The sequence below is a fragment of the Puma concolor genome, chromosome B1, assembly GCF_028749965.1.
Source record: "Puma concolor isolate L17-30 chromosome B1, mPumCon1.1.hap2, whole genome shotgun sequence".
In the NCBI taxonomy this organism is placed as follows: domain Eukaryota; kingdom Metazoa; phylum Chordata; class Mammalia; order Carnivora; family Felidae; genus Puma; species Puma concolor.
The window spans coordinates 59,229,251-59,254,620 of record NC_141670.1 but is presented as its reverse complement, the minus strand read 5'-3'; the positions used below and the strand labels follow the sequence as shown (position 1 = coordinate 59,254,620).

Genomic DNA, 25,370 nt, shown 5'->3' with positions numbered 1-25,370 from the left:
CAACAAGAAATAGAACTTTTCTTTCCATCCTATTATTTACACTAAAGATTGCTCTGTGGGGCTATCAGAATAGCATGCTACAATTCTATTTCAAGCAAAGCCTAGAAAAGAGAAAAGAAAGCTCAGCCTATTCTTTGGGCTTAGCTTTGTCCAGAGAGGAAGAGGAGGATGAAGACCAAGGCCAGGGGTGAAAGTCTGTCTGTCCCTTAGACATGGAAGAGTCTAGAACCAAGGCTAGAACCAGAAGATATTAGAAGTGGAGTGAGGCAGAGCTGTAATATTCTACCACCACCTGTCAGCTCACAGGCAAGGAAACCCAAGCCCAGGACAGTCTGGAGACTTCCACAAGGTCATATATCTGACTAGTGGAAACTTATTCTCTTCTTTCTCTGGTTGTTGTTGATTTGTGATTGTGGCTACTCTCCACAAATGCCAAGCTGATATTCGCTGAGCACTTTGAACCTGCTAGAGGAGAGAAGCTGGAGGAAGGATGCGGGACCCTCACAGGGCTGCGTGTACCTTCAGAAAATGGGGAAATGGGTGGGATTGTCTTAGAGTCCAGGTGGTTTTTACATCCAATTTATCTCTTCTATGAAGTGTGCATGAGTGGGTGATGGGCATAGTAGGAGGAAGTTGGGACAGGGAGAGTTTCAGTGGACACCATACAAGAGAACAAACTGGTGGTTATCAGAGAGCAGGTGGGTAGGGGATGGGTTAAAATAGGTGATGGGGATTCAGGAGGGCACTTGTGATGAACACAGGGTATTGTATGGAAGTGTTGAATCCCTATATTGTACACCTGAAACTAATATTACACTGAATGTTAACTAACCGGAATTTAAATATAACCAAAAAAAAGAAGAAGCCTAAGATGGTATTCTTGCCCGTGCAGTCTTTATAACTGCTTGAGGGAGGCAGAACAATCACACGTGGAACCATGAGAGGGTGATGACTCACTGTGTTACAGGCAACCAACTCCTAAGTGATGTTTAGAAGCTAAAATGTAGCCCATTTTCTGATCCTCAGGTGAAACAGCTTCTGTGAGTCACTCCAGTGAGGAGAGCTGATTTGTCTCAGTAAAATGGCATGATGTGGCTTGTAAGGAGACTAGGAGTCTTAAATACACAGGACTCCTATTTAACTGTAGTCCACAAATTTTTGTAAGCTTAAAAGTTTTGGTTGTAAATTGCTTTCCTACAGTTATATGAGGAATATGCTGTAAAATATTTTTCCAGTGGAATTATCATCATGCTTACCATTTTTTTTCTTTTTCATTTTTTTTCTTTTTCAATCAATTTTTAGATGTCTACTCTTTCCTCTCTTGTGTCTTCTAGGGCCAGACATTTGTTTGTAATAGGATCCTTTAGTATCACTTAAATGCTAGTTGAAGATCCTGTGCTGGATGCTGAAGGTTTTACAAAGATGAGAAAGACATGCCTTTCCCTGACGGCACAAGATGCCATGGGGGAGGAGAGGGCAGCAGAGAGGAAGGAAGAAGGAGGGGATAAGACAGGTACATAGATTCCTTTACCTCAAGGCAGGGCGTCAATAATGCCATAAGAAAGGTATCCAAATACGCCATGTGAACCAGAGATTAAATCCACTTTGGGGCATCCTCAAGATAGAAAGAGAGGAATTGGGAAAGACTGTGTGTCAAAGGTGGCATTTGAAGAATGAGTAAGCACAATGTTGCGAAGTGATGAGTGGATTAGGAGTGAATGAATAGCCCAGTCTGGCTGGAAAGTGGGTTATTTGAGGGGGTTGGTGGAGATAAGACTGAAAAAATGCTCTGAGAGTACTTTGGTTGAGGAGGCATTTGGACTTAAGCTGATAGGCAACAGCAAAGCCTTGAAAATCCCTGAGTAAAGGAGTGATATGCAGTAAATTAACTACCACTGCTTTTCTGTGTAATGCTTTTATTAGAAGTAAACAAATGGCAAACAAGCTAGCTGATATGGAGATCTTACGTAAAGAAAGGCTAAGTTGTGTTGTAGAACTAACTGTATCTCTTATACTTTCTACAGGTTTGTAACTTTATATATAAATGTTCATATTAATGGCATGAGGGCTATAAAGTACTATTTATGAATCATTGAAGGAAGATGCGTCAAGGTAGATGAATCAAGGAATTGTGCTAAGTGAAAGGTGTCAGATTCAAAAGATTATACACTGCATTAATCCATTTATATGACATTCCTTTTTTAAAGTCTATTTATTTATTTTGAGAGAGAGAAAGCAGGAGTGGGGAAGGGGCAGGGGGTGAGAGAGAGAGAGAGAGAGAAAGAATCCCAAGCAGGCTGTCAGCACAGAGCCTGATGTGGGGCTCAGTCTCATGAACCATAAGATCATGACCTGAGCCAAAATCAAGAGTCAGATGCTTAATCGACTGAACCACCCAGGTACCCCCATTCATAATGACATTCTGAAAAAGGCAAGACTATAGAGATGTAGAACAGATTAGTGGTTACCAGGAGTTAAAGGTGGGCAGAGAGTATGAGATCATGACCTGAACCAAAGTCAGCCGCCCAACTGACTGAACCACCCAGGTGCCCCATGTTAATTCATATTTAATTAATGAGAATATTAATTATCTAACTATGGTTGTAAGAAAAAACTAGCTACATATTCTCAAACACTCAGGAATTTTATTAGAGATCACATTAGCCCCATTATGTAAATAGATGGCACGCATGAATAGCATATTAATTGTTTTTACAGTGATTGCTCTTGAACTCTTGCATTTTGATATTTTTAACACATTCTTCTTCCAATCTTGTTTATGTTAGAAATTTGCTTAATAAACTTTTTCATTATAATCATATTAAATATAAGCCTCAGATCAGATTGGATCTCACAGAGTTTGATTTAGTGGTATTCAAATTAGTGAAGTGTGTTTTTGAAATCTGGTTGTTATAAGTACTTTTCTATCACTAGGGAATCTCAATGATAGTTGACCATTTTGTCAAGGTATAATGACTACAGCATGTAATTGAAATCAAAATTTCAAGTCACATTATCAGTGTGCTGAGGATGGAAAGTAAAGGGCTTTGTTGTTTATTATAGACCAGGATAAAAAGGGGTGACCTATTATAGTTTAGAAGTTCCAAAATGATTTCATTCTGTTTCCTTTGAAACTTCTTCCTAGTTACTCTAACTCACTGTTTTTGACTAAAATAGTGGTTGATGACTCTTTTAAAATAACGCATTGCCTTTGGACTTAAACCTGCATTTACTTTGTAGAATCATAGGTTTTAGAATCTGAAATCTGAGGTGCTGTGCTCTTCAAGTCCATCATGATTACAGTTTGCATGTTAATAGGGGTGGTACTCCCAGTCAGACAGGGGCCCCCAACCAAATCTAACTTCTTTGAGGGGCAAAGGGTGGTAGCCACAAAACACATAACGTCCCATGGCCTGGGATGGAATGACCAGTTTGGATGTCCATTGATGTTTTCACTTTTGTTCTTGTGAATGACTGTCACTGTGATAAAGGGCAAATATATGTTAGAGCTATTTTAAAATTAGTAAAATTAGGTTGTGGAGATTTTAAGGTCCTTATAATGTTCCAGGACACTGTCTTCATCAGACATAATTTGAACACCTTCACTTGTAAGCTTGGTTTTCTATGTCATAGTTTCTATGTCTGCCCCATTGTCATTGGGAAAAACCCTGCTTGAGCCTTCATTATATTCTGACTGCCCCAGCCCCCCACTCTGTGTTCATTCCTTCATTTACAAGCTGCAGAGCTCACTGAAAAAACATGTGTATTTCAAACCCTCCAATGGATTCTTACTGTTTTCAGGATAAAATCCAAAATCCTCAACAGGACTCAGAAGGCTGGAATGATCTGGCCCTTGGCTGCTCTAACAGGTGCATTCTTACTGCTTTAATTCTTCATTGCGTTAGTTCTTCCTTCTGCAGAGCGTTGGCACAAGTTGCCTCCATCTGGAACGTGCTTTCTAGACTGCTCTTTATATCCTTGATTGAGTGTGCCTTCCCAAAGGCAACCTCCCTGAACTCCCAGGCTGAGTCAGTTTCCTTTGGTATTAGTATCTTTTATTTCTCCTTATCAGCACCTGTCAAAATTGCAATTGAGCAATTATGAAATTATTTGTTGATTGTCTTCCCTGATAGAATTAGCCCCACACTCCTAGGGAACATTTCTGTCTTGTGTACTGGTGTTTCTCCAGAGCCCAATCAAGTGCCTTGCTTATAATGTTTGTGCAATGAATATTTGTTGAGCAAATAACTGAAAAACCAAGGCACCTGTAACTTTAAGTAAAATTAATTTTTTTTTTAAGTTGGTGCTATTGAATGAGTCTGGTGATTAAATGAGAAGTGGCACAAGTTGATTTCAGCCTCTATGTCTGTGGGTCTCAAATATATTGTGTACATGCATCACCTGGGAACCTTTATAGACATGTAGCTTCTTAGACACCATTCTCAGAAACACCAATTTCTATATTTGGTACAGTGGCCAGGAGTCTGCATGTGTAATGAGAATCCTGGGTGATTTTGATGCAGGTGTTTGAGAACCACTCTTTGAGAAGCACTGCTGTGAGGCAATGCTTTTCACATAAAACCAGGCCAAGGGTTTGGATATGGTGATCAAATCCACTATGGCCACCTTAGAAACAGGTTTGCAATCTTAAAGAAAATTTAAAAATAAACCTCTTACAATTGAGCAGTAATTAAGAAGTGGAGATAATTGAAAGTCATTCATCATAAAGTTGGGTTAGAATGCTGAATCTAAGTAATGAATCAAAGGGCCTGCTACTGTTAAAATTAGTAAACCAATGAATGTTGATATATATAATAAATATGTAAATCATTTATGATGACAAAATACTAATCTTTCCAAATTGATCCTTTACAGAAAACTCAAGTCTTTCTCCCACTTGCCCATAACAGCATGGGCAGCAGGAATACATAGTTCTTCTTGACAACTATCAGTCCACTGTCTCTAGTCTCATCTCTGGCACATACACCAGTGTGTGTGTTTTAGGCAGGGTGGCGATGGTTTTATACATCTTCTAGTATTATCACCCATTTCCACGCCGGGTGATGGTGATTCAAGTATCAATGGCAAGAGAAAAAAATCCAGAGGAAAAGATTATGGTTTTTACTCTTTAAATTTTTTTTTTTCAACGTTTATTTATTTTTGGGACAGAGAGAGACAGAGCATGAACGGGGGAGGGGCAGAGAGAGAGGGAGACACAGAATCGGAAACAGGCTCCAGGCTCCGAGCCATCAGCCCAGAGCCCGACGCGGGGCTCGAACTCACGGACCGCGAGATCGTGACCTGGCTGAAGTCGGACGCTTAACCGACTGCGCCACCCAGGCGCCCCATATGGTTTTTACTCTTTATTTGAGGTTGTTCCACCTAGGGCAAATACCAGGGCTGATTGGATCTTCTGGGCTTTTGTTTTAAAGGGATAATGGAAGAGGAATAATACGAAGGGTACAATTAAAGGAACATGCTGCTTCTGATGGGTCTGTTTCTTCATTACATGTTTTGTTAGAGGTCCCATAAATACATTGTCTCTCATGTGTTTTCAAGGACTTTTAACATGGTAACTATCTGGGCAAATTACCATCCTATTTAAATTAAGCATCCTTAAAGAGATCAATTCACTGTCTCCAAGCTAAATTCCATGTAACAATTATCGCCTGAGAGATTTCATGAGAGCTCCCAGGTTTGTCAGTGCTTTGTACTAATGATCTGATTCCAGGACTCGGCATCCAATTTGTATCACATAGCCTGCTGGTTGCAGTTTGAGTTAAAAGAAGAAAGATGACATCAAAGGTCGTGTTTGAACCGTCACTGTGAATATCTCTGTTCTACGATGCATTTGTATTTAAGCCTTTGGATCCTGAGACAACACATTTGTTGAGAAAACCATTGTTTCTTCTTGGACTTCTCTATCAATGCCTCTCTAAAACAGTAATTTTGTGTGTGTGTGTGTGTGAGAGAGAGAGAGAGAGAGAGAGAGAGAGAGAGAGAGAGAAAGAATATAGTGAAATAGCCTTTATATTTCATTAAGTCTTTTCAATGAGATGATCTCTTTCATTTAGTTGGAGGCCTGCCTCTGAAATGAAGATGTCATTGGACATGATTCATCATTATCCTTAAATTTATCCATAATAATCTTTCAGTTAGCTGGTGTTTTCAGACTATTAAATGTCATGGGGTGCCTGGATGGCTCAGTTGGTTAAGCGTCCAATTTTGGCTCGGATCATGATCTCACAGTTCGTGATTTCAGGCCCTGCATCGGGCTCTGCTGACAGCTCGGAGCCTGGAGCCTGCTTCAGATTCTGTGTCTCCCTCTCTCTCTGCCCCTCCCTTGTTCTCCCTCTCTCTCTCAAAAATAAATAAACATTAAAAAAAGAAAAGTCATTGGAGGGAAAATATGGCAGGATCTGGTGTTCAGCTAGGAAAGATACAACCCTGGGAAAATAAATTTCCCATGTACTTTTCCATTCAAACTAACCTCTTTAATCTTCGAGGGGCATGGCCACCCTGCTGGAATCCTAAGTCCTTTCTATTTGATAGAGATCAAAAGCTGGGGCAGTGATAATGGTAGTGGGAATAAGCATATAATAACTATAGCATAGGTGTGAACAGGCCTTTTACAAGCAAACAGGCCTCCTGTGGGGTAGAGAGCCTATTTCATAAATTTGAGTTTCTGAGGAAAAAAGATCTCAGGCTTGCTTGTATCAGTTTTGCCAATGAGGAGCTATCCAAGGTGCTAGACTCTTCCATGGGAGCTTGCTGACCATTTAGATCTGACCCTCTACAGCTGTTTTGCTGCTCTGCTTGCCCTGACACTTGCCATTTTGTCAAAAAGGAGTCAATGCCTACTGCCTGAACCAAATTCTTTCCTGCTTGACCTGATTTGACCTATGCCTGACCTGGCCTTACTTAACCTCTGCCTCACCTGACCTGTGCCTGTTATAGCTGTGACACTATCTGCTGTGACAAACACCCTTGTTATACCCTAAGTCAATGGTTCCCAAACCTGGCTGTGCATCAGGGTCATGAGTAACATGAATCAGAATCTCTGGGAGTGGGTTCTGGGAATTTGAGGATCACTATGCTAGATTAATTTCTTGGTTTTCTTACCATGTTTCCTTTAAAAATTTTTTTTAAGTTTATTTATTTATTTTTAGAGAGACAGAGACAACGTGAGTAAGGGAGGGGCAGAGAGAGAGGGAGACAGAGAATCCCAAGCAGGCTCTGCACTGTCAGCACGGAGCCCATGTGGGACTCAAAGTCATGAAACTGTGAGATCATGACTTGAGCAGAAACCAAGAGTTGGGTGCTTCACCAGCTGAGCCACCTAGGCACCCCACCATGTTTCCTTTTTTTAATGTTTACTTATTTTTGAGAGAGAGACAGAATGAGAATGGGGGCAGGGCAGAGATATAGGAGGGCATAGAATCCCAAGCAGGCTTCAGCCTCTGAGCTGTCAGCACAGAGCCCGACTGGGGGCTCGAACCCATGAACCACAAGATCATGACCTGAGCTGAAGTCGGGGGCTTAACTGACTGAGCCATACAGGTATACCCTGCCCCCTGCCACCATGTTTCCTTTTAAAGATGAGTCTAATTTGTCTGATTTTTCTCTTTCATTTAATGGAAAATATAGTATCTAAATTTTTTCAGAGGAAACAGGTTTGCAACGTTAAAGAACATTTGTTTCTTCCCAATTCCATTTGTTCCTACTGTTATTTATATTACAGATATTGGCATAGTAAATGGCCATGGTCATAAATTATTATCTCCATCCCTTATTATTTATTTGCCTAGCATAAATTCCTAGGCATGTGCTAAATGGAACAAAGAATATTGATGTCAAGATAGCTGTAGATAGTACCTACTTGCTCTTAAAAATGGTATCAATTTAAACAAAAATTTCACCATAACCTCAACTGCACTGAAGATTGTTATTAAAATTTCCAGAAATTTTTAAGTAAAAATCATATTTTATTGTAATTAATTTGTCTTTGATTATTAGGGAGGTTTGATTTTCTTGATCCAAGGCTTCAAGTAAAGCTAGGCTCTGCCCCTATGTGCATATGACTTGGTTCCACTTTCTGGCTTTCCTTCTTACCAGGATTATGCAGAACTCTCCCCTTGTCAATAGAATAGTTCACCTGGTTTCCCTCACAGCCTACCCCTCTTGGATGATTCTCTTTCACTCTCTTCCCATAACCATACTTTTCCTATTCATTGACCTCAGTCTTTGCAAGATTATACCCTTTGGTGTATTGAAATTCTTTCCTTCAGTCAATAGATTTTTACTGCATGCTTCTGTGCCATATATTGTTCTAGACTGAGAGAAAACAGCAAACAAAGCAACAAAAATCTCTGCTTTATGGAGGGGTGGAGCAATAAAAAAATTAACATAGTAGCTTAGATGGCTGTAGGAAAGGGGTGATAGGAAAGTTAAGGTGGAGGGTACACTGTGTTAAATACAGCAATCAGGGAAATCTTTCCTGAGAAGATAATGTTTGAGTAGATTTCAAGCTTTCTTTATGTTTAGAAGGAGCAAATTGTGTCATTGTCTGGGGAAATGATCTTCTAAGGTGATGGAACACAAAGTACAAAGGCCTTGGGGCAAAAATGTGCTGGTATCTTCAAGCAAAAGGAAGTAAGACAGCATTTATACTTGAAAATCCTGTTTTGGAAAGATTTGCCTGGCTTGGGGTGCGGGACAGATTAGAAAAGAGGATAAGACAGAAATTTCTAGTGGTCGCCAATGTCTGTTATTTACTCCAAAGAATACAGATAAATTTCATTTCCCTGGCTCCTTTGAAGTTAGGTGCAGCCATGTGGCTGAGTTGAGGTCAATGGAATGCTAGTGCAAATGATAGGATTCACTCCAGGCCTGGCCTACAGAGACCGTGTGCACTCCTCTGTCTCTCTTCCTTTCTGCAGCAACTCTAGGGATGGTACACTGATGATAGGCAGAGCTGCAAGATGAAGGATATGTTGGGTCCCTGACACTCCATGTGGAAGGTCACCTGTAGAAAACTTTCCTTAGACAGTTGGTATGTGATTGAAAAATACACTTTTTTTTCTTTTTATTAACTATAGTCATCATGCTGCATATTATATTTCTGGGAGTTATTTATTTTATGACTGGAAGTTTATGCCTTTTGACCTCCTTCACTCATTTCTCCACTCCACACTCTCTATCTCGGGCAAACACCAATCTGTTCTCCATAGCCATGAATTTTTGTTTGTCTGTTTGTTTTGAGATCATATGGTATCTTTCTCTATCTGAATTATTTCAGTTAGCATAATGTCTTCAATATCCATCCATATTGTCTCCAATGGTAAGATCTTATTTTTTATGATGGAATAATATTCCATTGTATATGTGTACACCATATTTTTTTTATCCATTCATCCTCCAATGGATATTTAGGTTGCTTCCATGTCTTGGCTATTATAATAATGCTGCAGTGAACATGGGGTACATATAGCTTTATGAGTTATTGTTTTCATTTCCTTCAGATAAATTCCCAGAAGTAGAATTGCTGGAACATACAGTATTTCTATTTTTAACTTTTTGATGAAACTTCATACAGTTTTCCATAATTTCTGCACCAATGTACATTCCCACCAACAGTGCCCCATGGTTTCCTTTTCTACATGTCTTTGCCAACACCTGTTATTTCTTGTGTTTTTGATAATAGCCATTTTGGCAGGTATGAGGTGATATCTCATTGTGGTTTTAATTTGCATTTCCCTGATGCCTGATGATGTTGAGCACCTTTTCATGTACTTGTTGGTCATTTGTATGTCTTCTTTGGGAAAAGTCTATTCAGATTCTCTGCCCATTTTTTAATTTGATTTTTTTTACTACTGAGTTTATGAGTTCTTAATATATTTTGGATATTAGCCCCTTCTCAGATACATGATTTGCAAATATTTTCTCTCTCAGTAGGTTGCCTTTTTTATTTTGTTGATGGTTTCCTTTCCTGTGCAGAAGCTTTTTAGTTTGATGTAGTCCCAGTTGTTTATTTTTGCTTTTGGTCAAATACAAGAAATCACTACCAAGCCAGATATCAAAGAGTTTACCTCTTATTTCTTCTAGGAGTTTATGGTCAGGTCTTACAGTCAGGTCTTAATCCTTTTGAGTTAATTGTTGTGTATAGTATAAGATAGTGCATCAGTTTCTTTCTTTTACTTGTGTCTCTGTTCAGTTTTTTCAGCACCATTTATTGAGGAGACTCTTCTTTCCCCATTGAATATTACTGGGTTCTTGTTCATAAATTAATTGACCATATATATGGGTTTATTTCTTGGCTTTCTAGTCTATTCTATTGATCTGTGTGTCTATATGCCTATACCATATTCCCAATTACTATAGCTTTGTAATATAGTTTGAAATCAGGGAACCTTATGCCCCCAGCTTTGTTCTTCTTTCTCAAGATTGCTTTGGCTATTCGAAGTCTTTTGTGGTTTCCTACAAATTCTAGGATAATTTGTTCTATATCTGTGAAAAATGCCATTGGAATTTTGACAGGGATTGCATTGAATCTGTGATTGTTTTGCAGTATGGATATATTAACAATATTATTTCTTTCCATACATGAGCATGTAATGTCTTTCTATTTATTTGTGTCTTCTTTGATTTCTCTTATTAATACATTCTAGTTTTCACTGTACAGGTTTCACCTCCTTGGTTAAATGTTTTTATAGCTATTTTATTCTTTTTGATGTAATTGTAAGTTTTCTTAGTTTCTCTTTCTGATAGTTTGTTATTACTGTAAAGAGATCCAACAGATTTTTGTATATTGGTTTTGTATACTGAAATTTTACTGGTTTTTTTTTTTTTGTTCTAACAGTTTTTTTGGTGGAGTCTTTAGGGTTTTCTGGATATAATATCATGTCATCTGCAAACAGTGACAGTTTTACTTCTTCCTTCCCAATTTGGATGGCTTTTATTTCTTTTTCTTGCCTAACTGCTCTGGCTAGGATTTCTGATGCTACACTGAATAAAAGTGGTAAGAGTGGGCATCCTTATCTTGTCCCTGATCTTAGAGAAAAAGCTTTTGGTTTTTCACCATTAAGTATGATGTTAGCTATGGGCTTGTCAAAGGTGGCCTATATTATGTGGAGGTACATTCCCTCCATACCACTTTGTTGAGAATTTTTATGACAAATGGATGTTGAATTTTGTCAAATGCATTTTCTGCATCTATTGAGATGATCATTTGATTTTTATCCTTTATTTGGTTAATTTGGTTTATCACATTGGTTAGTTTTGTGGATGTTGAACCATTTTTGCATCTCTGGTATAACTCCCACTTGATCATGGTGTATTATCATTTAATGTAGTGTTGGATTTGATTTGCTAATATTTTCTTAAGCATTTTTGCACCTATGTTCTTTAGGGATATTGGCCTGTTTTCTTTTCCTGTGGTATTTTTGTCTGGTTTTGTTATTAGGGTAATGCTGGCTGAAAAACAAACTTCTATTGTGTTAAATCATGAAAATATGATTTTCTTCTAACAATTTTCACAAATAAAGTAGGAAACCACAGACAAGATGATTAGCTAGAAGTTTCTTAAGGGAGAATTATCCCTCTTTCTTTGAAGAAACTCACAAAGACTTAAGGGATGTAGTAAGATAAAATCACTTAAAAATAAGTAAGAAAGAGTAGAGAAAAAAACAAGGTAGGAAAGTAAGATAGAATAAATGTAGTATCCGAAAGATTAGGTAATAGGGGCAGATAGAGTGGTTGCAGTAGGAACGGAGAAGAAAGAAATGAAGTGAATTCATGGCTATTCATAAGAAAGAATGGAAGAATGAGTGGTGTCTTATATACGTAAGTCAAAGATGACACCATGGTTCTAGGTTGGAGTGTGAGCAGTTTTAGTGGGATATATGCAGTGAAATAGATGTTTTTAGAATATACTCCACTCAGACTGCTTTGGTGGAGTGAATCAAGTTCTCTTTTTGGTTAAATCCTATTTAAACTATTGGACACTATTTAAAATCTTTGGGCAAAATTTACATGCCGTTTCTATCTTAATTCTCTCTTGATACCACTTTTTTCTGTTTTGATTTTTAATCCTACCCTGCTCAGCATCCTTCAGAGGTTCCTCTTTCTCTACTGCTACTTAACTGTGGGTGTTTTCCCAGATTTGGACTTTGGTCCATTTCTTATTATTCCATCCCACAAGGAGTTGTGTGTGTGTGTATGTGTATATATATACGTGTGTGTGTATATATATATATATATATATATATATATATATATTTTTTTTTTTTTTTTTTTTTGTAAAGGACCAGATGGTAAATATCTTAGGCTTTGTGGGCCATATGGTCTCTGTTTCAATAACTCAACTTTGCTGTTGTAGTGTGAAAGCAGCCATAGATACTATGTAAACAAATGATCATGACTATATTTTTATAAAAATGTATTCACAAAATAGGCAGTGGGCCAGATTTGATCCAAGAATCCAAATTTGATAACCCCAAATTTATACTGTCTTGTTGGTAAGATGTCAACTCCTATAACTTCAAATACCATCCATGTGATAATGGCTCCCATATATATTTCCTTAGCACAAATTTATCTCCTAAACCCCAGAATACTATGTTCTACTTCTTACCAGACACCTGAATCTGGAAACCCTTATTTTCAGTTTGGAACACATACCTGTTTCCCTCACACTCCTCAATGAAGCAATATGTATTCTTTTTCCTGAATTCAGAATCACAATGAATCATTCCCTCACCAGCTAGTCCAAACAGAGACCTGTGATTTATCCATCATTTCTTCTCAGTCTAATTCAACAACTTCCTCTTTTTTTTTTTTTTTTGCTTGAGAGCGAGAGAGAGCAGGGGAGAGGGGCAGAGGGGCAGAGGGGGAGAGAGAGAGAGAGAGAGAGAGAGAGAGAGAGAGAGAGAGAGAGAATCTTAAGCAGGCTCCACAACCAGCAATCGGCCCAACTCTGGGATCATGACATGAGCCGAAATCAAGCGTTGGATGCTCAACTGATTGAGCCAAATTCCCTCAACAACTTCCTCTTTGACCTCAACCCTGCTCTCCATTCTTGCTCCTTGAAACCTATTCTTCAGTCTGCTTCCAGAGTCATCTTTCTAACACATAATATGATTAAGTTCCTCCAATATTTAAAATTTTCAGGGAAGCGGGGCACCTGGTTGGCTCAGTTGGTTGAGTGTTCAACTTCTGCTCAGGTCATAATCTCATGCTCTGTGGGTTTGAGCCCCGTGTTAGGCTCTGTGCTGACAGCTTGGAGCCTGGAGTCTGCTTCAGATTTTGTGTCTTCCTCTCTCTCTGCCCCTCCCCTACTCTCTCTCTCTCAAAAATAAATAAACATTAAAAAAAATTTTTTTTCAGTGAAACCTTAGAATAAACTCCAAACTCCTTAGCATGGCTTTCAAGACCCTCCATCATCCAGCCCCTGCTTACTTTTGTAGCCTTACTTCAAGTTGTCATCTTGCAGCCCACACTATAGCCACAGTGAAATATGGGGAAGATCTCAAATCTTTCAACTGTACGTTGTGTTATCATGTTTAGGCCTTTGCACATGCTGCCTTCTGTGCCAGGAACACCTGCCTTCATATGCCAATGACCCAGACTAATTTTCCTGTAACCACTCCCACTCCTTTCTCTGGTATCCATTCTCATCAATATCCAGTCTTGAGTTTTCTTCTGGAAGATTTCCATGGACCCTTAAGGGCAGATCCAGGTTTTATGGGGCATGAAACTTACACAATGTCAGGATACCTCTTTATGATCAAGAATACAAAAACATCTTTTTTTTTCTTTTCAAAATTTACAAAAATGTATGACCATATGAATATATTAGCATGTGAGTATATTGCCTTTACCTCTCCTGCTATGGGCTTCACCAATATGTTCTCATCAATGCCCTGGACATGTCACCTTCACAACTCCTGTCAGACAGCACTGAATACACGGTCTGTTCATTTCTCTGTGCTCCATGCTAAACTATAAACTCCTCAAGAACTAGTATGATGTGCCCAGAACATAATAGGTTTTTAATAATTGTTAGTATAGTAAGTGAAAGTGTCAATGAATGCATGCAGGGTATACAAAGATAGGTGGAATCCTGCCTTGACTTCCAAGTTGTTTATAATGCAGTAGTGAAGAGAAGGTCATTATCAAGGAGATGAGTTGTAGAATACATAGTTGTTCAGAGTTTAATGTAAAATCCTTTGCCTATTAAAAAATACTCAAAGTGTATTGAATTCACATTCTAAGTTTCCTTTTGATTACCACAGACATTCAAGAAAATGCTCTAGTTACTATAAATCTGATTTATTTTATTGCATCAATATACTCAAAATATCATTGTGCTTTTTCATGATTACATCTGAATGTGGAGAAAGAGGTGAGAAGTGCTAACATCTGGCCAGGAGACCTGGTCACAAAATGTAAATATAGCATATATTAAAAGACAAAGACAATATGTTTGACGGATTATAAACTGACGGGCTTGAAAAGGGAAAGTGAAGAGAAAAACTTTCAGCTATGAGTCTTACTTTTTCTCAACCAATATGACATTATAAAATAAATGATTTAAATGTGAAATGCTGATAACACTGAAGCATTGCAATTATAATTAAATTATGTACTGTATATTATTGGATCAGGAAATGTCTCTAATGTCAAATGACAAATGGCATGCTCTGTGGCTTTCAGATATGAAGTGTATTTTATAAATCAGGAATTATTAGAAATTCTTTGGGTAAGTTAGTAAACCTAATAAAACCTGGGATTCTTGAGCTGAATCTCTCATCTCTTCCCTATATACATACTCTCAAGAAAGCTTATGGTTTTAAAACCTATTAATATGCTAACAACTCACATACTAATACTTCTTGGCCTGACTTCTTTACTGGATTCCCAATTGTCTTTAGACTATGGATACCCAATGGTCTACTTAACATGTCCAGTTGCATAGCTAAGAGGCATTTCAAACTTAATATATCCTATACAGAACCTCTGATTTCCCCCCACTCTACCCCTTTTCAGGAGATGGCACCACTTCCATCGATTACACTAGCACCAAACCAAGGAAGAGATCCTTTGTTTCTTTCATTCTCTCATTCCCCACAGTCAATCCATCATAAAATCCTATTAGTTCTGTCTTCAAAATATACCTCATATCTTCATGCAATCAACTCCTGATTAGATTTTTGCAACAACTTACTAACTGATGTTTTCACTCTTGTTCCTATAATTTATTTTCTATATAACAGAGTAATCTGTTTTAAAAATTATAGTTGACACACAATGTTACATTATTTTCAGGTGTACAACATAATGATTCAATATGTTATGTATTATGCTATGTTCTCCACAAGTGTAGCTACCATGTGCCACCATACAACACTATTAAAATACCATTGACTATATTCCCTATGCTGTACCTTTAATCCCTACAATTTATCCATTCGATAACTGGAAGCCTGTACCTCCCACTCCCCTTTACCCATTTTGTCTATCTCCCTATTCCCCTTCCCTCTGGAAACCATCAGTTTTTTCAGAGTAATCTTTTTGTTTAACTTTATTTAGCTTTTAAAAAACATTTCAAATATTTATTTATTTACTTATTTATATTTAAATCCAAGTTATTTAACATACAGTGTAGTTTTGGTTTCAGGAGTAGAACTCAGGGACTCATTACTTAGATATAACACCAACTGCTCATCCCAAGTGCCTTCCTTAATGGCCATCACTCATTTAGCCTATCTCCCCATGCACCTCCCCTCCAGTAACCCTCAGTTTGTTCTCTGTATTGAAGAGTCTCTTATGGTTTGCCTCCCTCTCTGTTTTTATCTTATTTTTCCTTCCCTTCCCCTATGTTCATCTGTTTTGTTTCTTAAATTCCATATCTGAGTGAAATGATATGGTATTCATCTTTCTCTGAATGATGTATTTGGCTTAGTATAATACACTGTAGCTCCATCCATTGCAAATGGCAAGATTTCATTCTTTTTGATGGATGAGTAATATTCCATTGTATATATATACCACTTCTTTGTGCATTCATTAGTCGATGGACATTTGGGCTCTCTACATAATATGGCTATTGTTGACAATGCTGCTGTAAACATCAGGGTGCATGTGCCCCTTTAAATCAGTATTTTGATATCCTTTGGGTAAAAATACCTAGTAGTGCAATTGCTGGATCGTAGGGTAATTCTATTTTTAATTTTTTGAGGAGGCTCCATACTGTTTTCCATAGTGGCTGCACTCACCACAGTTCCACAGTTTGCATTCCCACCAGCAGCATAAGAAGGTTCCCCTTTTTCAACATCCTCACCAACATCTGTTGGTTCCTGTGTTAATTTTAGCCATTCTGACAGGTGTGAGGTGGTATCTCACTGTGGTTTTGATATGTATTTCCCTGATGATAAGTGATATCGAGCATCTTTTCATGTGTCTGTTAGCTATCTGTATGTCATCTTTAGAAAAATGTCTATTCATGTCTTCTGCCCATTTCTTTACTGGATTATCTGTTTTTTTGGGGGGGGGTTGAGCTTGATAAATTCTTTATGTATATTGGATATTAACCTTTTATCAGATATGTCATTTGCATATATCTTCTCCCATTCCATAGGTTGCCTTTTAGTTTTGTTGATTGTTTTCTCTGCTGTGCAGAAGATTTTTATCTTGATGAGGTCCCAATAGTTCATTTTTGCTTTTTGTTTCCCTTGCCTCTGGAGACGTGTCTGATAAGAAGTTGCTATGGCTGGTGTCAAAGGGGTTGCTGCCTGTGTTCTCTAGGATTTTGATAGTTTCCAGTCTCACATTTAGGTCTTTCATCCATTTTGAGTTTGTTTTTGTGTATGATGTAAGAAACTGGTCCAGTTTCATTCTTCTACACATTGCTTTCCAGTTTTCCCAATACCATTTGTTGAAGACACCATCTTTTTTCCACATTGGATATTCTTTCCTACTTTGTTGAAGATCAATTGACCACAGAGTAATCTTTTAAAAGTATAAATCATATCATGTCCCTTCTCTCCTGATAAAAATTTTCCAATGGCTTCCCATCACAAACTTCCTACATGAGCTGGCTCTCGCCCACCTCTCTGACTACATCTCCTTCCTCTCTCCCCTGCCCTTTTTCACTACATTCCCACCACATGAGTCACACCAAGCCATCTCAGCCTTAAGGCCTTTGCTTTTGCAGTGTTCTCTTCTCCATATCTTCAAATTTTTGGCTCTTATTCTTTAATAAGTAATAAAATGAATGTCACCATTTCAGAAAGGTCTTTCCTTGTTATCCTAAGTAATTTCAACCATATCATCTCTTTTTGTTTTTTGCAAGTATTTACCACTAATCGAAATTATTATGTTCATTTATTTGTTTCCTAGTTTAATGCCTAACAATCCCCACTGAACTGTAAGCTCCAGAGGATAAGATCTTTGCCTATAGCCAATGTCTGGAATAGTGCTTGGCTCGCAGTAGGCTCTCATTAAAATTATTTGTTGAGTGAATAAATGAATGCCTGAAGAACAAATGAATGAATTAATGAAGTGCCTAGCCTATGCATAATCTTTGTACCAGGGTTTGGCTTTTTATTCAAATGGATAGAATGATCATTTATGCCATCTGTATGTCTGTGGGAGGAGCAGCTTGGTAGAGTGGGGAAGACAGGAGCTCTGGAAGACAGACCTGGGTTCTGAGATTTGGTTCTGTCTGTCTGTCTGTCTGTCTCTCTCTCTCTATCTATCTCTCTCTCTCTATCTCATCTATCTCCGTGTGTGTGTGTGTGTGTGTGTGTGTGTGTGTGTACACACACATTGTGCAGAATAATGATTAATTCCTTAAAGGATAACTTTCTAGCATGAAACAGAGTCCTTAACAGTTTTATTTTATTGATATTAATTAGTATTAATAGGGTAGATTTATAGAGCTCACATAAAAAAATGATCTCCTCTTAGAGATTTAACCCTGGGGGATAAGAACCAACAAGCTTGCCATTCAAGAAGTCCCTGAAGTTTGTGATTAACAAATAGGTCAAGGAGGAAGGCATCGAGGGACACTTTCAAAGTACTCTTAAATCCCTCAAATGTCAATCAATAAATGGAATCCTCCAAATGAGGCCATTTCCACTTAGAAGCCTATTGTACATTTGCAATATTTTTCTCTCCCTTTTCTCCCAGAAGAGCTAATGAGATGTATTTCTTCAGCAGCAGCTCTCAGGCAAGCCTGTTAGTGACTTTTAATTAAGATCAGTTTATTCTGCTCCATATTTTGAGAGTTTTTCTTTTGGCATTTGATAGGTAGGCTAAATTACAAAATTAGAATTTTACTTTGTAAGGTATCTTGATATTATTTAGTTCAAGCTCCCTTGTGCATCTTTCTCATAGATATGAAAATTATACTGTCAATTTTTAATACCATTTTCAAGTCTTAGAAGGATTATATACTTTGCATACTTATATGCCTTGCCTACCAACATTGTAGACTGTGAGCTCTTTGAGGGCAGGGACTGTCTCATTTATTTTATATGCTCAGTATCTGGCATGGCACTCACGATAAATGTTTGAAAAATGAATCATTCCTAATATAGTAACTTTGGTAATTAGACAAGTTATTGAACACATAATTGTTTACAATAAAAAAATGTATAAAGTCATAGATAACCAAAAATAACAGGCAACTAAAAATGGTTTTATCAGGTTTGGGGAATTAATAAGAGGCCAATATAAGTATATGCTTTTTCACAGAACTTCAGGTTTCCTATACTATATTACTAACTTAATATTTCTATTGGTGACCCCTGTTTAATTGCACAGTAAGAATATTTCTAAATTTCCTCAGCTAATACACAGAGCAGAAAATCAATTTTATGACTAACATTTGACTGAAAAGAGAAATCAGAGTATAAATAATTATTACCATATAATTCACTTCACCTTCTAAAGAATTCAGTTTGGATGATATTGTTATATCTCCTTATTCTATACCTGGAGACTTCCATTATATATTTCCATATTATGTATAATATGGTTATGTACCACCATATTATTTGTGATGAAACTAATGGTACAGAGAGCTTTAATAACTTGCACAAAGCCACACAACTAGGTAATTGGCAAAGGCAAAACTCCAAACTAGATCTGACTTTCTACACTAAACTTTGATGGTTCTGCCCAGTCAGAGAGCTGAAAGGGATTTGAAGATGACTTAGTCATATGACTTCATGAGGACCCTGGGGCTAGAGAGACCGTGCACAGCTCTCAGTCACACACAGCTGGTTGGTGGCAGAATTGGAGCCAGAGCTGGCTGTCTTCTGACCATGGAGCGTTAATGCCTCATGAGGTTGAATGAGGCCAGAACGAAGGAAATGGGAATGTAGGGATGTGGGAAAATTGTCCATACTTTATTAGCAGTATTAGCAGCAAAGGAGATGCAATCAGATTTGCATTTGATTTTATTTTAGTTTTTAGATTTGCATTTTGGAAACATCTCTCTAGCATGGCATGAAGAATGGATTGAAAGGAGCAAACAGGTAAGAAATGATAGGGCATATCCTAAGACAGTGTCATGGGGGCAAAGCTAAAAGGGATGGATTAATGAGGTATTTTAATATATTCTTTCAACGAGTGGAGAACAGAATTGGTGGCTTAAAGCAGACCTGGGATTAAAAATTGGATTTTCCTAGCCTGTGAATAGCAGCAATTTCAGTGGCACTTTTTTACACTTTACTGCTGTGTTTTATTTAATTTTGTCTTCTCAGATGGATGGGAAGCTCCATCCGTCTTGCTCATGATTATAGCTTTTGTGCTTAACACAATCCTTGACACACAGTAAGCACTTAAATGCTGTTCAGTGAATTAAACAAATATTTCAGCCTTCTGAGATGTTTCAGGAATGAGGCAGTGTCTTAATGGATATTTAACAATTTAGTGGTAAAGCTTTATCCTTCAGCTTGATGGTACCTAAAAATATATTATTCAAGTTCAGTGTCACAAACAGTAAAGTGAGTATAAATTTTCTTTTCCATGATGATTCTTACATATTCAGTTGCTCGGTCACTTTCATTTTCATGGGTTATTAGATCCTCGAGAGTAGCAAAATGCTGTATTTGTCAGATAACAAGGTAATGCCACTCCACCAAGACTATTCCCAACCTCCCAGTTAAGAATGGGAAATCATGGGGGAACCTGGGTGGCTCAGTCATTTAGGCATCTAACTTCGGCTCAGGTCATGATCACATGGTTCATGAGTTTGAGCCCCAGGTGGGGCTCTGTGCTAACAGCTCAGAGCCTGGAACCTGCTTTGGATTCTGTGTCTCCCTCGCTTTCTGCCCCTCCCCCACTCAAGCTCTGTCTGTCTCTCTCTCAAAAATAAACATTAAAAAAATAAAAAAACACATTTAAATAATAAAAAAAGAATTGGAAGTCCTATAATCCCACTAGTCATGAAAGATGTAAAGAAATGTTTTTGCAGCCTGCAGACTTAAGCCTTATTTTTAGAATAATTCTAAGGAGCAGAGAGTTAAACCTTTAGGTTTCATAGAAAGTATTCAGCAATTCTGGGCAATGCAAAAGAAGTATAGAGGAAGAAATGGTCCTTGTTCTCAGGTACAATATTAATAGGTTCTTATCTGGAATATAGTTTTTGCTATTAGGAGATCTGTTTTCTGAAAACAGATCAAATGATGCTGGCAAGAATAATTTAGTAGATGAAAATAAGGGAAAGAGCAAGAAGTATTGATCAAAGAGAAAGTGTTACAAATAAAAGGCTTTTTCCCTGAATGATAATAATAAAAAAAGATGGCATTTGACTGAGCAACTAACTGATAATCTGGACTACTAGCAAACCTCTGATTTTTCCAGTGCATTAGATACTTAAATTGATCGTGGGAAAACATTGTTGTTATTTGCACATTTATGATAACTGTTCTTTATTACATGCTCAAAAATATTTTAGACATTGCAGCTATTACAGAAAATTTATTATATCTCTTTGCTTCAAGGCAAGAACAGGCATATTTTATTTTTTGAGACATTACAAAGAGCAGTAAAAGTAATATAAATATACTGCAGTGAATCAGAAGAATGGAAGTAAGTATAGAATTAGGGAATCTACTTTGTGTCCCTAACATTAATTAGGACTGACTACATCCATACTGTCTCAGATTGAAGAGCACCAGTATTATGTTTAAAGACTTTAAAGGGAAAAGACTGCCCTGTTTCCACAGTGTTTTCAGTTTAAATAAAATTGAGGGAATTATATGAACCAGTTAGAGCTCACATGGCTAAAGTATGAGGTGTCCTCAGGCTTTATCATGGTACCTCCCTGTCTTAGTCCAGTTGGGCTGCTGTAACATTTTCATACACTGGGTGGCTTATAAACAATAGAAATTAATTTCTCACAATTCTGGAGGCTGGGAAGTTCAAGATCAAAGTGCCAGTAGATTCAGTGTCTGGTGAGAGCTCGCTGTATTCTAACATGGTAGAAAGAGGTGGAAAGCTCTCTGGGGCCTCTTCTACAACGGCACTAATCTCATTCATGAGGGCTCCGCTTCATGACTCAGTCACCTCCTGAAGGTTCTACTTCCAAATACCATTATACTGGGAATTAGGTTTTAACATATGAAATTTGAGGGGACTCAAACATTCAGTTTGTGGCAGTCCCGTAATGAAGAAGGATGTGTGTGACTCTGCATGTGTGCGTGTATGTGTGTGTCTGAGAGTATGCGTGTGTGTTTAACTGAGACCAATGCTCCTGTACAGGAACATGAGTAACTGAGAGCTGACTATATTATGATTACTAGCATTACATCATTACATTATGATCACCATTAACAAAGGCTGAAATCATAACAAGGACTTGGAATTCTCTAAAGTGACTAAATTAAAATTGCCCATATGGGTGAGGATGCATAAATATCTTTTATAGGCAGAATAGCTGGCTGTCTCTATGGGTTTGATACCATTCGGTGCAGTTAACGTGTGGTATCCCATGCAGATCTTACAAGAGCCCTAATGAAGTTGCTATCACCTGCCTATTGCAAATTAAAAAAAAAGAAAACTGAGGGAAGGGTAAGTTAAATCCCTTGCCTGAAACTATTTGTTAGAGTCAAGTCAGGTTTGAACCAGGATGGACTTGCCTTAGAGTTTTAAGGTTTTGAAACACTATTATTCTCTACCTCCTAGGAACTTTTTGATGAATTACACCAAAGAACATTTGTATAACAATGGTCTGTAGAGCACTGGAAAGGCGTCATGATAATTTGGTAAGTGTCCTAGGATCCAGCAATAACTCTCGAAGGCTAGCTAGGGGGGTACTTCACTGATTTTGAGCACATTCCTAGAACTGACAGCACATGAGGAAGACATCAGCCATGAGGAAGCCTATAGAGTTTGAGGAGAGGCATAGAGCCACTTTCAGTGTCTTTATTGGTAATGAGATACAATATGTTTTTTTTTTTTTTTTGATTTTTTAACATTTATTTATTTTTGAGACAGAGAGAGAGAGAGCATGAACAGGGGAGGGTCAGAGAAAGAGGGAAACACAGAATCTGAAACAGGCTCCTGGCTCTGCACAGAGCCCGATGCGGGGCTGGAACCCACAGACTGTGAGATCATGACCTGAGCCGAAGTCGGACGCTTAACCGACTGAGACACCCAGGCGCTCCAACAATATGTTTTAATAATCATGAGCACGGTAGGGGAACAAGACTTCACCAAAACAACTGTTTATATTTTTTTTCTTAGTTTAGAAAATGTATTTTATAACATGAAAGATTTAGTTGACTTTGCTAATTTAGCTGTAAATTTTCTCCTTTTTAATTTTATTTTTAATTTTTAAAAATTTACATCCAAATTAGTTAGCATATAGTGCAACAATGATTTCAGGAGTAGATACCTTAGTGTCCCTTACCCATTTAGCCCATCCCCCCCTCCCACAGCCCCTCCCATAACCCTCAAAACGTTTGTTCTCCATATTTATGAGTCTCTTCTGTTTTGTCCCCCTTCCTGTTTTTATATTATTTTTGTTTCCCTCCCCTTAGGTTCATCTGTTTTGTCTCTTAAAGTCCTCATATGAGTGAAGTCATATGATTTTTGTCTTTCTCTAACTTCACTTAGCATAATACCCTCTAGTTCCATCCACATAGTTGCAAATGCAAGATTTCATTCTTTTTGATTGCCAATAATACTCCATTGTATATATATATACACCACCTCTTCTTTATCCATTCATCCATCGATGGACATTTGGGCTCTTTCCATACTTGGCTATTGATGATAGTGCTGCTATAAACATGGGGGTGCATGTGTCCCTTCGAAACAGCACACCTGTATCCCGTGGATAAATGCCTAGTAGTGCAATTGCTGGGTCGTAGGGTAGTTCTATTTTTAGTTTTTTGAAGCACCTCCATACTGTTTTCCAGAGTGGCTGCACCAGCTTGCATTCCCATAGCTGTAAATTTTCAATATGATCACTATGTCATTTATGTTGTATCTCGACTAAGGAAGGTGTTTTTCTAGTTTTTAGTTTTGTAAAAAAAACATATTTCATTCATCATTTTAGATACTTTGGTATTTTTTCTCCTCTTTTCTGTTCTTTAACCTTTTTGAGATTGGTCTTAAAGAAAGGTAATTTATGTCTTAAAATTATCATTTGAATAATCAGTATCTCAGTTGTGAAGTAATAGCCAAGCTGGAGTTCTCCATTTACCTAGCCACCAGGTTTCCACAGGTGTAGTTGAGCCCTACAACTCCATCCCCACTACCCACACCATCCTGGAGCACTCTGATTGTGCCTTCACAGTAGACAATGAGGCCATCTATGACATCTGTTGTAGAAATATTGACCACTCAACCTATACTAACCTGAATAGGTTGATAGGTCAAATTGTGCCCTCTATCACTGCTTCCCTCAGATTTGATGGAGCCCTGAATGTTGATCTGACAGGATTTCAGATCAATCTGGTACCCTATCCTCACATCCAGTTTCCTCTGGCCACATATGCCCTACTATCTCTGCTGAGAAAGCCTACCATGAACAGTTTTCTGTAATAGAGATCATCAATGCATTCTTTGAGCCAGCCAACCGGATGGTGAAGTATGACCCTCACCATGGTAAATACTTGGTTTGCTCCCTGTTGTACTGTGGTGATGTGGTTCCTAAATATGTCAATGCTAGCATTGCCACCATCAAGACCAAGTGTACCCTCCAGTTTGTGGACTGGTGCCCCACTGGCTTCAGTGTTGGCATTAATTACCAGCCTCCCACTGTGGTACCTGGTGGAGACCTTGCCCCAGTACAGTGAGCTGTGTGCGTTGCTGAGCAACACCACAGCCATTTCTGAGGTCTGGGCTCTCATGGACCACAAGTTTGACCTGTTATATGCCAAGCGTGCCTTCGTTCACTGGTATGTGGGTGAGGGCGTGGAGGAAGGAGAGTTTTCTGAGGCCTGTGAGGACATGGCTGCCCTTGCGAAGGATTATGAGGACGTTGGTGTGGATTCTGTTGAAGGAGAGGGCAAGGAAGAAGGAGAGGAATACTAAAGTTAAAAAAAGGACAAAGGTGTTACTTTTACAGAGAAGCTTATTCTGTTTTAAACATTGAGAAGTTGTGATCTGACCAGTTAATTTGTATGTAGCAATGTATATTCTCACATACAATTACTGACCTGTACTTTAAGCACAGTGCTTTGTTATAGACCCAAGCTGTCCATTTCTCTGATGAGTTTGAATACAGTATTCCCTGTCATAAATGAGAAAAAAAAAAAAAAAGAGATGCCCCTTTTGTAAGCTATCTTCTGGGTCTCACATCTAAAGCACTTTGCAAAAATAACAAATATCTTACCATTTATGGTCCCTGAAAATGGTTTTCAATTAGTTAACAATATATTCTGGCTAATATTTACTCCATGTTTTAAGTATGGTATAATATTTCTAACTGTAACAATACTAATAGAGTATTAGCTAATATTTTATTGATAGTTTATATTTCTGTTCAAGGAATCTTACCTTTTCTGATGTTTCCTTCTATGTGGAGGAAACTCCACTCATTATAAAACTTCTAGCTCTTTCCATCCTCTCATTAGTGTCTCCCCAGGGAAGAAGAATGATTTAATCTGTTTGGTGAGTTTAGAAGGAGAAATTGGGCACATGTAACTCAGCTTCTTCGTCAGGGGAGAAAGCTGCCTGCTGGGAGCCAACATTCTCCTCAGCTTTTCCATGCCATCAGGACAGGCTTGAGGTGATGTAGTTTTGTCTGTGATTGGTCTGGTGAGTGTCTCACTCTAGGATTTGGTATTAGGAAGTCTGTCTGCCTGCAGATGTAATCTTTGCCCATCAACCTAGGCTCTGTCAGTAAAACA

The 25,370-nt window shown here is 38.1% G+C and overlaps 1 pseudogene; it reads left to right on the top strand.

The window, feature by feature from the left end:
* Nucleotides 1–22,235: 22,235 nt before the first annotated feature.
* Nucleotides 22,236–24,769, top strand: LOC112858884 (tubulin alpha-1A chain-like; annotated as a pseudogene).
* The last annotated feature ends 601 nt before the right edge of the window (nucleotides 24,770–25,370 follow it).